This window comes from Nannospalax galili, unplaced genomic scaffold (assembly GCF_000622305.1).
Source record: "Nannospalax galili isolate Female #2095 unplaced genomic scaffold, S.galili_v1.0 scaffold243, whole genome shotgun sequence".
NCBI classification, from domain to species: domain Eukaryota; kingdom Metazoa; phylum Chordata; class Mammalia; order Rodentia; family Spalacidae; genus Nannospalax; species Nannospalax galili.
Genome location: NW_008353490.1, coordinates 4,699,721 through 4,711,346, shown reverse-complemented (window position 1 = coordinate 4,711,346; position 11,626 = coordinate 4,699,721). Strand labels below are relative to the sequence as shown.

Below are 11,626 nucleotides of genomic sequence, written 5' to 3'. Positions count from 1 at the left end.
TCATTAATAGCTGAGGACTTCAATAAACCATTGCCTACATTAGATAGGTCAAACAAGACAGAGAATTAACAAATCTGAATTAAACAAGGCCATATATCAAATGGACCTAACAGATGTCTACTGAATATTCCACCCAAGCACCAAAGAATATACTTTCTACTCAGCACCCCCTGGAACCTTCTCCAAAATCGTCCAGGTACTGGGGCACAAAACAAACTTCAACAAATACAAAAAGATTGAAATAATTCCATGCATTCTATCACACCACAATGCAATGAAGCTTAAAATCAACACCAGAAGAAACCCCAGTAACCACATGAACACATGGAGATTAAACAACACACTCCTAAATGATGAATGGATCAAAGGAAAAATTAAGAAAGAAATAAAAGTATTCCTGGAACTAAATAAAAAGGACAATACAACACAACAAAACCTCTGGGACACACTGAAAGCAGTCCGTGCCTACATTAAAAAATCAGAAGAGGGCCAGGCATGGTGGCACATGCCTTTAATCCCAGCACTTGGGAAGCAGCCTGGTCTACATAGTGAGTTCCAGGACATCTGGGGCTACAGGGAGACCCTTTCTCAAAAAAAGACCAAAAAAAAAAAAAAATCGGAAAGATCACTAATAAATGACTTAACATTGTAACACAAGACACTTGAAAAGCAACAACAAATGAAACCCAAACCCATCAGAAAAGAAGAAATAACAAAAATCAGAGCAGAAATTAATGAAATGGAAACAAAGAAAACAATACAAAGAATCAACGAATCCAAGAGCTGGTTCTTTGAGAAGAGAAACAAGACTGATAGAGCCCAGTTAACCAAAAGAAAGAAAGAGCACCTCCAAATCGACAAAATCAGAGATGAAAGGGGGAACATCACAACAGACACCAAAGAGATCCAGAACATGGTAAGTGAATACTTTAAAAACCTATATGCTACTAAATTTGAAAACCTAAAAGAAATGGACAGGTATCTAAAAGCATGGGAACCACCAAAACTAAACCAAGAAGAGACTGACAGCTTAAACAGACCCATAACACATAAGGAAATTGAAACAGTAATACAAAACCTCCCAACTAAAAAAAGCCTGGGACTAGATGGATTTATGGCAGAATTCTACCAGACATTTAAAGAGGATCTACATCCAATACTACTTAAGTTATTCAAAAACATAGAAATGGAGGGAGAACTTCCAAATGCCTTCTATGAAGCCAGCATCACTCTAATACCAAAGTCAGATAAAGATACAATCAACAAAGAAAACTATAGACCCATATGTTTAATGAACATAGATGCAAAAATTCTCAACAAGATACATGCAAACTGCATACAGACACACATCAAAAAGATCATCCTCCATGATCAAGTTGGCTTTATTCCAGAGATGCAGGGATGGTTCAATATACATAAGTCAATGAACGTCATAAATATAAACGGGCTCAAAGATAAGAACCACATAGTCATCTCAATAGATGCAGAGAAGGTCTTTGACAAAATTCAACATTCATTTATGTTTTTAAAAAATATTTATTGTTTACTTTTTTATTTTATATGTATGCATGTACTGCCTGCATGTAGGTAAGTACACCCGTGTCATACAATGCCTGCAGAGGACAGAAGAGGCTGTCAGATCCCCTGGAACTGGAGTTACGGACAGTTGTTAGCTGCCATATGGGTGCTGGGATTCGAACCTGGGTCTTCTGCAAGAACAATGCTGGGGGGATTACTATACCAGATATTAAACTGTATTACAGAGCTATAGTCATAAAAACAACATAGTACTGGCACAAAAATAGACCCATAGATCAATGGAACACTGAGCCATCTCTCCAGCCCCTCAACACACATTTATGTTCCAAGTCCTAGAGGGAGTTGGACTGAAGGGAACATACCTCAACATAATTAAAGCCATATATAACAAACCTGCAGCCAACATCATTCTAAATGTAGCAAAACTGGAAACATTCCCTTGAAATCAGGAACCAGACAAGGTTGTCCACTATCTCCACTCCTCTTGAACATAGTGCTTGAAACTCTTGCAAGAGCAAGAAGACAAGAGAAGGAAATTAAAGGAGTAATATTTGGAAAAGAATAGATCAAATTATCCTCTTTTGCCAGTAATATAATGTTATAGCTGAGATGCCACAAATTCCACCAGAAAACTCCTGGAAATTATTAACACATTCAGTAAAGTGGCAGGTTACAAAATTAATCTACAGACGTCTGTAGCCTTTCTATATACCAATAACAAGCAATCAGAGGAGTACATAGAAATACTCCCCTTCACAATAGCTGCAAAAATAATAAAATATCTGGGAATAAACCTGACCAAAGACATTAAAGTCCTCTACAATGAAAATTTTAAATCTTTGTTTTTTAAAATATTTTATTTATTTATTTATTTTATGTGTATAAGTGTATTGTCTGCATGTATGTGAGTTCACTTGTGCTGTGCAATGCTACGGAGGTCAGAAGAGGGCTTTGGATTCCCCTGGAACTGGAGTTAAGGACGGTTCGTAGCTGCCATGTGGGTGCTGGGAATTGAACCCAAGTCCTCTGTAAGAGCAGTCGGTGCTCTTAACAGCTGAGCCATCTCTTAACCCTGGTTTCCTTCTTTTTAAAGCATGGATATGGATCAGTAAGATGGCTCAGTGGGTAAAGGTACTCACTACTAAATCTGACCTCTTCAGTTTGAATCCTGGGACTCAGAAGTGGAAGGAAAGACTTGACTCCAGTAAGTGGTCTTCTGACCCCCCCATACATGCACTATAGCAAACACACACACGAATAAATGTAATAAAAAAACCTTGAGTTCTATTGGTGTATAAATCACATTTTCTTTACTCATCAATGGATACTGAGAGTGACTCCATATCGCACAAAAATAGACCCATAGATCAATGGAACAAAATTGAAGGCCCAAATATGTGTACATGCAATTTCAGCCACCTGATATTTGATGAAGGGGCCAAGAACGTTCATTGGAGGAAAGACAGCATGTTCAGCAAATGGTGCTGGAAAAACTCGATCTCCACCTGTAGAAGAAGGAAACTAAACCCTTATCTTTCACCTTGCACGAAAGTCAACTCCAAATGGATCAAAGACCTCAATGTGAAGCCTGAAATTCTGAAACTGTTAGAAGAAAACATTGGCAATAACCTACAAGATATAGGTGTAGGAAAGGATTTCCTAAACTAGACACCAACTGCCCAGGAAACAAGGTCAAGAATCAAGACATGGAACCTCATTAAACTAAAAAGCTTCTGTACATCAAAAGAAGCGATCAAGGAAGTGAAGAGAAAACCTACAGAATGGGAGAAAATCTTCACCAGTGACACATCTGACAGAGGTTTAACACCCAGAATATATAACAAACTCAAAAAACAAAGTGTCAAGAAGGGAAGTAACCCAATTAAAAGATGGGCAAAGGAACTTAATAGAGAGTTCTCAAAAGAAGAAATAAAGATGACTAAGAAGCATCATAATAGGTGTTCAACATCACTAGTAATTAGGGAAATGCAAATTAAGACCACTTGAAGATTTCATCTTACCCCAGTTAGACTGGCTAAGATCAAGAGAACAAATGATACCAAATGTTGGAGAGGATGTGGGGAAAGGGGAACACTCATCCACTGCTTGTGGAACTGCAAGCTTGTTCAACCCCTATGGAAAGCAGTATGGAGTACTCTTAAAAAACTACAAATGAACCTACCATTTGACCCAGTTATACCACTCTTTGGCATGTACCCAAAGAACTCATCCTATTGCAGAAACACTTGTACATCCATGTTTGTTGCTGCTCTTTTCACAATAGCTAAGAGATGGAAGCAACCTGTGTCCCTCAACTGATGAGTGGATAATGAAAATGTGGTTCATTTATATGATGGAATTTTACTCAGCAGTAAAGAAAGATGAAATCATGAAATTTGCAGGTAAATGGATGGAACTAGAAACTGTTATACTAAGTGAAGTAATGTAATACAGACTCAGAAAAACAACAACAACAACAACAAAAACGGTGTATGTTCTCCCTCATATGTGGATCCTAGCACCAAATCCTTATAAGGGAATATGTATCTAGACATAACTACAGGAACCAGGATAATGAAAAGGAACCAGGGAAGTAAAGGAAAAGAAAGAATCAGAAAGAGAAGAACAGTAGAAAACAGGTGTTAACAAGGGAGATATGGATAATAATGAGGTTATTTAAAGGGGAGTGGGGAGTGAAGGCTATATAAGGAACCTAGGGGATAAAGGGAAAGAAGGAGTTCAAAAGAGGTGGGACCATAAGAGAAGGTATTACTAAGGGAGAAATAGAGAAAACGGGGGCACCTTAAATGGGGAAACCATAGTGGAAGTGTTAGACAATGTGAGAGATAAACAATGCCTAGCTAGTTTTAGAAAACCAGAGGGAACCGTATTAGGCCAAAAACCTACTGACAAATTATACATACAACCAGATCAAAGAATGTAATATATGCCTAGGCATGGTTTATCTGAGAGTGTTTGGTCTTTGCCCAAGCTCTATCTACATGGCATATGGTAATTAAAAGTACCAGACTGCTGGAACTAACCTTCTTAGATGTTTAACAGCCATACTTTGAGACCTATACTAATTTGGTCAGGGGGACATAAAGGACAGTTTTTGCTCCTTGCCCTCCTAGGTCGAATAAATTCCAAAGGACTATGGACATCTCTCAAAATGTCCTGTAACTGTGGTGCATCACCTGTACTCTTGAGCAAGGAGGCCATGGAGACCCCACCAGATGGACCTGAACCAGTGTCCAGTCTACAAAGAAGGTCAACACAGAGGAATCATTTCCTCTGTGCTTCCAAGTGAAGCCAGCCATGGTCAAGCAGGACCTTTGACTTATCTTCCTTCACATAGTCGGAACTGGTAAAAGAAAGGATCCAGGGGCTCCTCCCAAACCCATGTTACCCCTGAGGAACAGATCCTCAAACAACCTTAAGAGTAAAAATAAATTGTTTTATCTGGGCCTACTGTAGGGTCTTAAACACCCAAAAGGAAAATATAACCAAAGATTAATGGGGTCAATGTAATTTCTAAGATTCCATATGTATAGCTAAAGGCTACATAACAAGAAATAATGCCAGACAGGTGATACCTTCCTTTGAGTTGTTGGCCAAGGTTACGCAAGAGACTCCCAGACAGTAACACAGCATAGAACTTTGAAAATGAACTGCAGACCCCAATCTCATCTAAAGGAAAATTGACAACTGATTGCTGCTAGATTAGGAACAGCTGATCTTCCTAAAACAGGATCTGTAGATCGGCTGACTAGATTCAGCAGACAGACAAGCACTGGAGAATGACTGGGGGTGTCGACAACACAGGGGACAGTAACAGAGATGACAGAGTATATGGGCTCCACATATTTGAGGAGGAAGCATAAAAATTTACTTCATGTTTAATAGTAGAGGTGATAAACATTACCATTTAAATCTACGTGATGACTTTATAGACATACACAGATGCCAAGGATCTGAGTGTAACCGACTGTGACTAGTAATCATCAGATACATAGAGATTAAAGACACATGGGCAAACATCTAAGTGTTAGTAGTGCTAAAAATGTAGGAAACAGCATATTTTAAAATGAAATGGAGATCTTATTTAAAGGATAAAAACTCATTCAATTTTATATCTTACAGGGTTTATACTGAGTTCAGTATTGTATAACTGCATTAATTCAACTGTGAATCTAAAAATTTAGAGCCATTTTTGAAAGAGATGTATCCTTGCTCTGGAGTGCGTTACTGAATATGTTAAAGCTGTAATGAAATATTTCTTCTAATCATGTGGTTATTAAATTAAAAAAAATTTTTTTAAAGAAAAAAAAGAGAAAAACAAGTTTTTAGAGATCTACTGCTGCCTAAGACATAATATATGTGTTCACTCACCAACTGGAATTTAGCACCAACTGTGTGCCAGACACAGGGTCAGTGAAAACTTCTGGGGGCAATGGATGCAGTCTATCTTGAGGTGTCAGCAGTGTGCTAGCAGACCTACACAGTTGTGCTAGTGTGTGTGTTTGTGTGTGCATGCAGGGGGCCAGGAGTAGACAGAGGGAAAGTGGGTTCTGTCCCTGCATCCACACCTACAGGCTCTGAGCACCTGGAGGTTCCAAGGCAGATACCATAATCCATGACCAGATCATGAGTGTAGCCTATTCCTTTGAGTATGTGTCCCAAATCTTATAGGGATTGAAGTTCTGTGAAAGACAGGAAATCTCTTGATCTTGGTATAAATGACAGATCCTGGCACAGTAACTGGTCTGAAGGAGTCAGAAAGTCCCTTGGGAAGCATCACTCCCTTCAATGCAGAAAGGATGGCACGGCACCCATTCTACACTGTCCTTGCCATAGGGACACCATGAGATGCCCACCTCGGTGCTGCCTACCTTTCAACAAAGAATCGGCAAGTCTGTTAGAAAGGCAGGTAACTCAATACCCCACATTTCAATAATCATCTTCACACTCACAGAAAAGTCAGGGTAATCTTTTAAAAGGCAGGTTTTTAAACACTTTCAAGATATCACAGTGAACGTGGGATATTGACATTCCCAGCTCTGGCTGCCTCTATACTCACACCACCCTTCCGTCTCCATGCACCATTAAAGGTGAGTGTTTAAACTGACCATCCTCCAATTATGCTTCATAGCCAGCCTCAGGAGAACTTCACTTGGGAGAGGTGTCCCAGTCTGGTCCCCCCTCTATCAGGTCACCACTACAATGACATGGGGGTGTTCAGCCTCATAATACAATTTGCATAACATCTGGAGACCTCAGAGAACCCCTTGTGCAAAAACCAAGTAGTCAGAGAAAGCAGCCTCTAACAAGAGGTGTAGATAAAAAGCAGTTCATCAAATGGAATTGAAATCTGGAAATAAACTCATATTTATGATCAACTGACTTGACAGGGGAGCCAAGATAATTCAATGGGGAAGAGAAAAAAAACCACAACTCAGGGAGCCTCTGCTTCATATTACTGGGTGGCTATAATAAAAAAGTTAGATAGCAGGGATGGAGAGATGGCTCAACGGTTAAGAACACTGGTGGTTCTTACAGAAGACCCGGGTTTGAATCCCAGCACCCACATGGCAGCTAACAACTATCCATAACTCCAGTTCCAGGGGATCCGGCAGCCTCTTCTGTCCTCCTCCGGCATTGCACGACACGGGTACACTAACCTACATGCAGGCAATACATGCATACACATAAAATAAAAATAATATTTTTTAAAAAGTTAGTGCTGGGTGTGGCGGTGCACACCTTTAATCCCAGCACTTGGGAGGCAAAGGCAGGCGGATCTCTGTGAGTTCAAGGCCAGCCTGGTCTACAGAGTGAGTTCCAGGACAGCTGGGGCTACAGGGAGACCCTGCCTCAAAAAAAAAAAAAAAAAAAAAAAAAAAAGACACACACACAGACAAAAAGTTAGATAGCAAATGGTGGTGAGGGCGTGGAGAAAATGGAACTGTCATATGCCACTGGTAAAAATGTAAAATAGTTGGGCCCAAGAGATGGCCCAGCAAGCCTTCTGCAGAGGCTGACAACCTGAGTTCTATTCCCTGGACCCACAAGGTAGAAGGAGAGAGCTCACTCCTGAAGGTTGTCTGCTGACTTGCACACACATTCCACGTAATGTATGCCCCATCTCCAATAAATAAATAACAAAAATTAAAATGGTTTAACCTCTTTGAAAGACAGTCTGGCTGTTCTGCACACAATTAAATGTAGAGTTATTGTAGAACCCAACAGTTTTACTCCTAGTCATATACTCAAGGTAAGTGAAAACATAAGTTCATATAAAAAAACTTGAAAATAAATGGTTACCACAGCATTATTCACAGTAGCCAAAAAGCAGAACCAGCCCAAATGTCCATCAACAGGTGACTGAGTAAACAATGCAGTATACCTGGGTAGTGAAATATTATTTGCCTGATAAAAGGGATGAAGCACTTGGCTTTAAAAAGTACAGATGTAGCTAAAGATATAGCTCAGTGATGGAGCACTTGCTTAGCATATGCAAGGCCCTGGATTCAATATCCAGTACTGGAAAAATAGTACTGGCATGAGCTACAATATGGCCAAGCCTTGAGAACATGAATTAAGTCAGAAAAAGGGATATTTATCATATGCTTCTATTTCTATGGAAGTCCAGGATCGGTTAATCAATACATGGAGACAGAAAGCAGATGCACAGATACCTAGGGGCAATAGAGACAGTGGGGTGTGATAAGGAGTTTCCTATGAGTGGTTGGGATATTCTAAAATGTATTGTAGCAGTAGCTGTACAATTCTGAATATACTAAAAACCATTGAATTGCATGCTTTAAATGGGTGAGTTGTTAGATATGTAAATCAAAATACAGACATAAAACAGCCTTCATATATATAACCACTCAGCTGATTGAGTAGGATAAATGAATACAAAAATGAGGAGTTAAAATCAAGGGGCAGGACTGGAGCAATGGCTGTGGTTAAGAGTACTGGCTGCTCTTGGAGAGGACCTGGGTTCGATTCCCAGCACCCATATAGTAGCTAACAACTGTCTATAACTCCAGTTCCAGGGGAATCCACCCTCTTCTGACCACTGCAGGCATTGCATGACATGGATGCACTTACATTCATGCAGGCAATACACTTATACACATAAAAAATAAAAATAATAAAATATTTTTTTAAATAGCTAAAATAAAATAATGAGCAAGTGAGCTTTGCTTGCACTTGACAGGATCAAGAACTTGGAATAGCAGGTGGAGCTGATGAGCTGATGGCACTCTCTCAGCCCTCCGTCTGGATGGAGCTGGATCAGGTAGTGCCTAGGATCCACTAGCAAATCAGTCAGGTGAGAAGGCCTCCTGCAAACCTCTAGTGAAGGAAGATGGAGCCCAGAGTACCTAGAAAACTTCCATGTAGTCTTGGGCTACAAAATGCAGTTATCTTTCTCTCTTCAGTGCTGGGTGGGGATCAAACCCAGGGCCTTGCACAAGCTGAATACCACTGAGTTACACCTCCAATCTCAGATGACAAAATTCTTTGCTAGTGATTGTCTAGATTAACATTTGAATTTATTTTTATTTTTCACTCAGTTGCCATAAAATTTTTTCTTTAAATATTTTTATTGATTGTTTGAGAATTTCATACATGTATTTTAATCATATTCACCCCCAAACTCTTCCCCCTAACTCCTCCCAGATCCACCCCCACCTCCCCAAGCCCAGCCCCACAAGTTATGTCCTTTTTTAAATCTTTGATTTATTTATTTTATTTTATGTGTATTATTGTTTTGCCTGCATGTATGTAGTGCAACTGTATTGTACAGTGCCTGTGGAGGCCAGAAGAGGGCACTGGATCCCTTGAAATTGGAGTTAAGGACAATTGCTAGCCACCATGTGAGTGCTGAGAATGGAATCCAGGTCCTCTGCAAGGATAGCCAGTGTTCATAACTGCTGAGTCAACTCTCTAGTCCCGTAAGTCCTTTTTTATTATTTTGTGTGTGAGAGAGACAGGGTCTCACTATGTAGCTTTGGCTGGCCTGGAACTCATTATGTAGATCAGGCTAGCCTTGAACTCACAGAGATCCACCTGCCTCCACCTCCCAAATTCTGAGATTAAAGATGTATGCCACCATGCCTAGCCTCTTTTTTAAATAACCCATCCAGTCTATGCAATGTGGTAGACCTACAAGGGCCCATACCTTTAAAGAAACTGACTCTCTCTCCCAGAAACCATCAACTGTCCATAGCTCTTTAGGGATATAGGCTCATGAACTCCTTCTCCCTCTGTTAAAAACTCATTCACTTTTATGTCTTACAGGGTTTATACTGAATTCAATATTGTATAGCTGTATTAATTCAACTATGAACCTAAAAATTTTATAACCACTTTTGAAAGAGATCTATCTTTGTTCTGGAAATTGTTATTGAGTATGTTAAAGCTGTAACAAAAATGCTTCTTCTAAAAATAAAATTTTTAAAAATTTTAAAAAAGAAAAAGGCCACAGGAAGAGAAGGGAACTAGCACTTTAATCCTCAAGTACAAGGACTGAGATTTCAGAGTTGGGTGGGAGACACTTCCTCTGGCAGGGGACCAGGCCTGTCCTTCTAAGGGACCTAACTTTAATGCTATAGTCCTAACAGTGTGGGCCTATAAAGGAGCTTGCTGATACACTTTTCACACCATTATCCATTTTGTCCCTCTTTTTCCCTTTTGCCCATACTGTTAGACCTGCTGCTGCTAAGCATTTGATTCAGGCCACTGTTAGCCTGTGGGCAGGAATCCTGCCTTCACCATCCTTGGTTGGGATCCTAGCTGCAGTCTATTGGCTTCCTCCTTTTTTTTCTGTGTTATAGTCACACTTTACAGTCATGTTTACAGAAGGAAGTGTTAGGACAAGAAGAGAGTCTGCACTTAGGTGTCTGGCAGTGGGGCCTGGCCTTAGGGTTTCCTTGCTGCACCATCCAAGCACCTTTAGCCCTTGAGTTCCTCTTTATTGCTCTAGATTTGGAACAAAAGTTCCCAGTTTTCCAGTGCTCTCTTATCTTGAAATACTTTGAAGATTTTAGATACTTTTACCTTTCTCCAGGGCATCCTCAGCTGTGTTCCTCCTCATTGCCCACCTCTCCCTGGAGTGAGAAGGAGCACATTCTCCTTAGCTTTTTTATACCTCTTCCAGGCCTACCACTTCATCCACACACAGCAAAGTCCCAAGTTTCTGCAATATCCTGTAGTGTGGTCTAATTTGCCAGTATGACCTAGAAGCTTTGCTTGAGGCCCTTTTTAGTTAGCTAAGACTCATTCCCACAAGCAAAAAGGAAGCCTACATACCCTAGACCAGTGAGTGCTACTAACAAAGGAAACCCAGGTTGGAGGGTCCTATGAAGGCTGGTGGTATAAGGAAAAAAAATACAGAGGGAATCAAAGATTGAAGAGAGAGAGAAAATTTAATAGTACTTAAGTTTAATTACTTCATTGCTTATAACTTCCTGGGTAAGAGCCACTCAATTCTGGGAAGGCTAGACTGAGACATAAGGGCGTCCGGAGATAGATAACGGGATATGGGCTGCCGCCCCAGGGCGTCTACCGCCAGACTCTAATCACCGGTCTCCAGGCAGCCACCAGACGGCCCACTAACCTGCTAAGGTAAAAACTATTGTTCAGGGGGAAACTGAAAGCCCAGCCGCGTATCTGGAAAGGCTATTTGATGCCTATAGGCAGTACACCCCTATAAACCCAGAGGCAGAAGAACACAGGTCAGCTGTGGTTCTCTCTTTTATTAACCAGGCAGCCTCTGATATTAGGAGAAAACTTCATAAGCAGGAAGACCTAGGAGAGATTTCAATCAGGGAAATGTTGCAACAAGCAGAAAAGGTTTTTAATACTAGGGAATCCCCAGAGGACAGGGAGGAAAGGCTAAGGAAGGAAGAATGGGAAATGCAGGACAAGAATAGGAAAGAAGACAGAGAATTTCAAAGAAAGGAGAACAAGAAGCAAAGGGAGGAGATGGCCAGAATATTTCTGGCTGGAGTGAAAGGGAGCCCTGAGTCGCTCCGGAGAGCAGGGCCCCGCCCATCTAAACTAGGGCGGGAACAGT

The 11,626-nt window shown here is 40.5% G+C and overlaps 1 protein-coding gene across 3 annotated transcripts in view; it reads right to left on the bottom strand.

The window, feature by feature from the left end:
• The window catches only part of Cndp1 (carnosine dipeptidase 1), a 96,959-nt gene that overhangs the window by 37,396 nt on the left and 47,937 nt on the right, over positions 1 to 11,626 (bottom strand). Inside the window, exon 1 of one of the 3 annotated variants that reach the window (XM_029554831.1) lies at positions 9,688 to 9,692. The exons of the other annotated variants lie outside the window; for them this stretch is intronic. The gene's annotated coding sequence lies outside the window, so the exon portion shown is untranslated. Of the gene's footprint in view, positions 1 to 9,687; positions 9,693 to 11,626 lie in introns of those variants that run through there. 3 annotated transcript variants of the gene reach the window in all.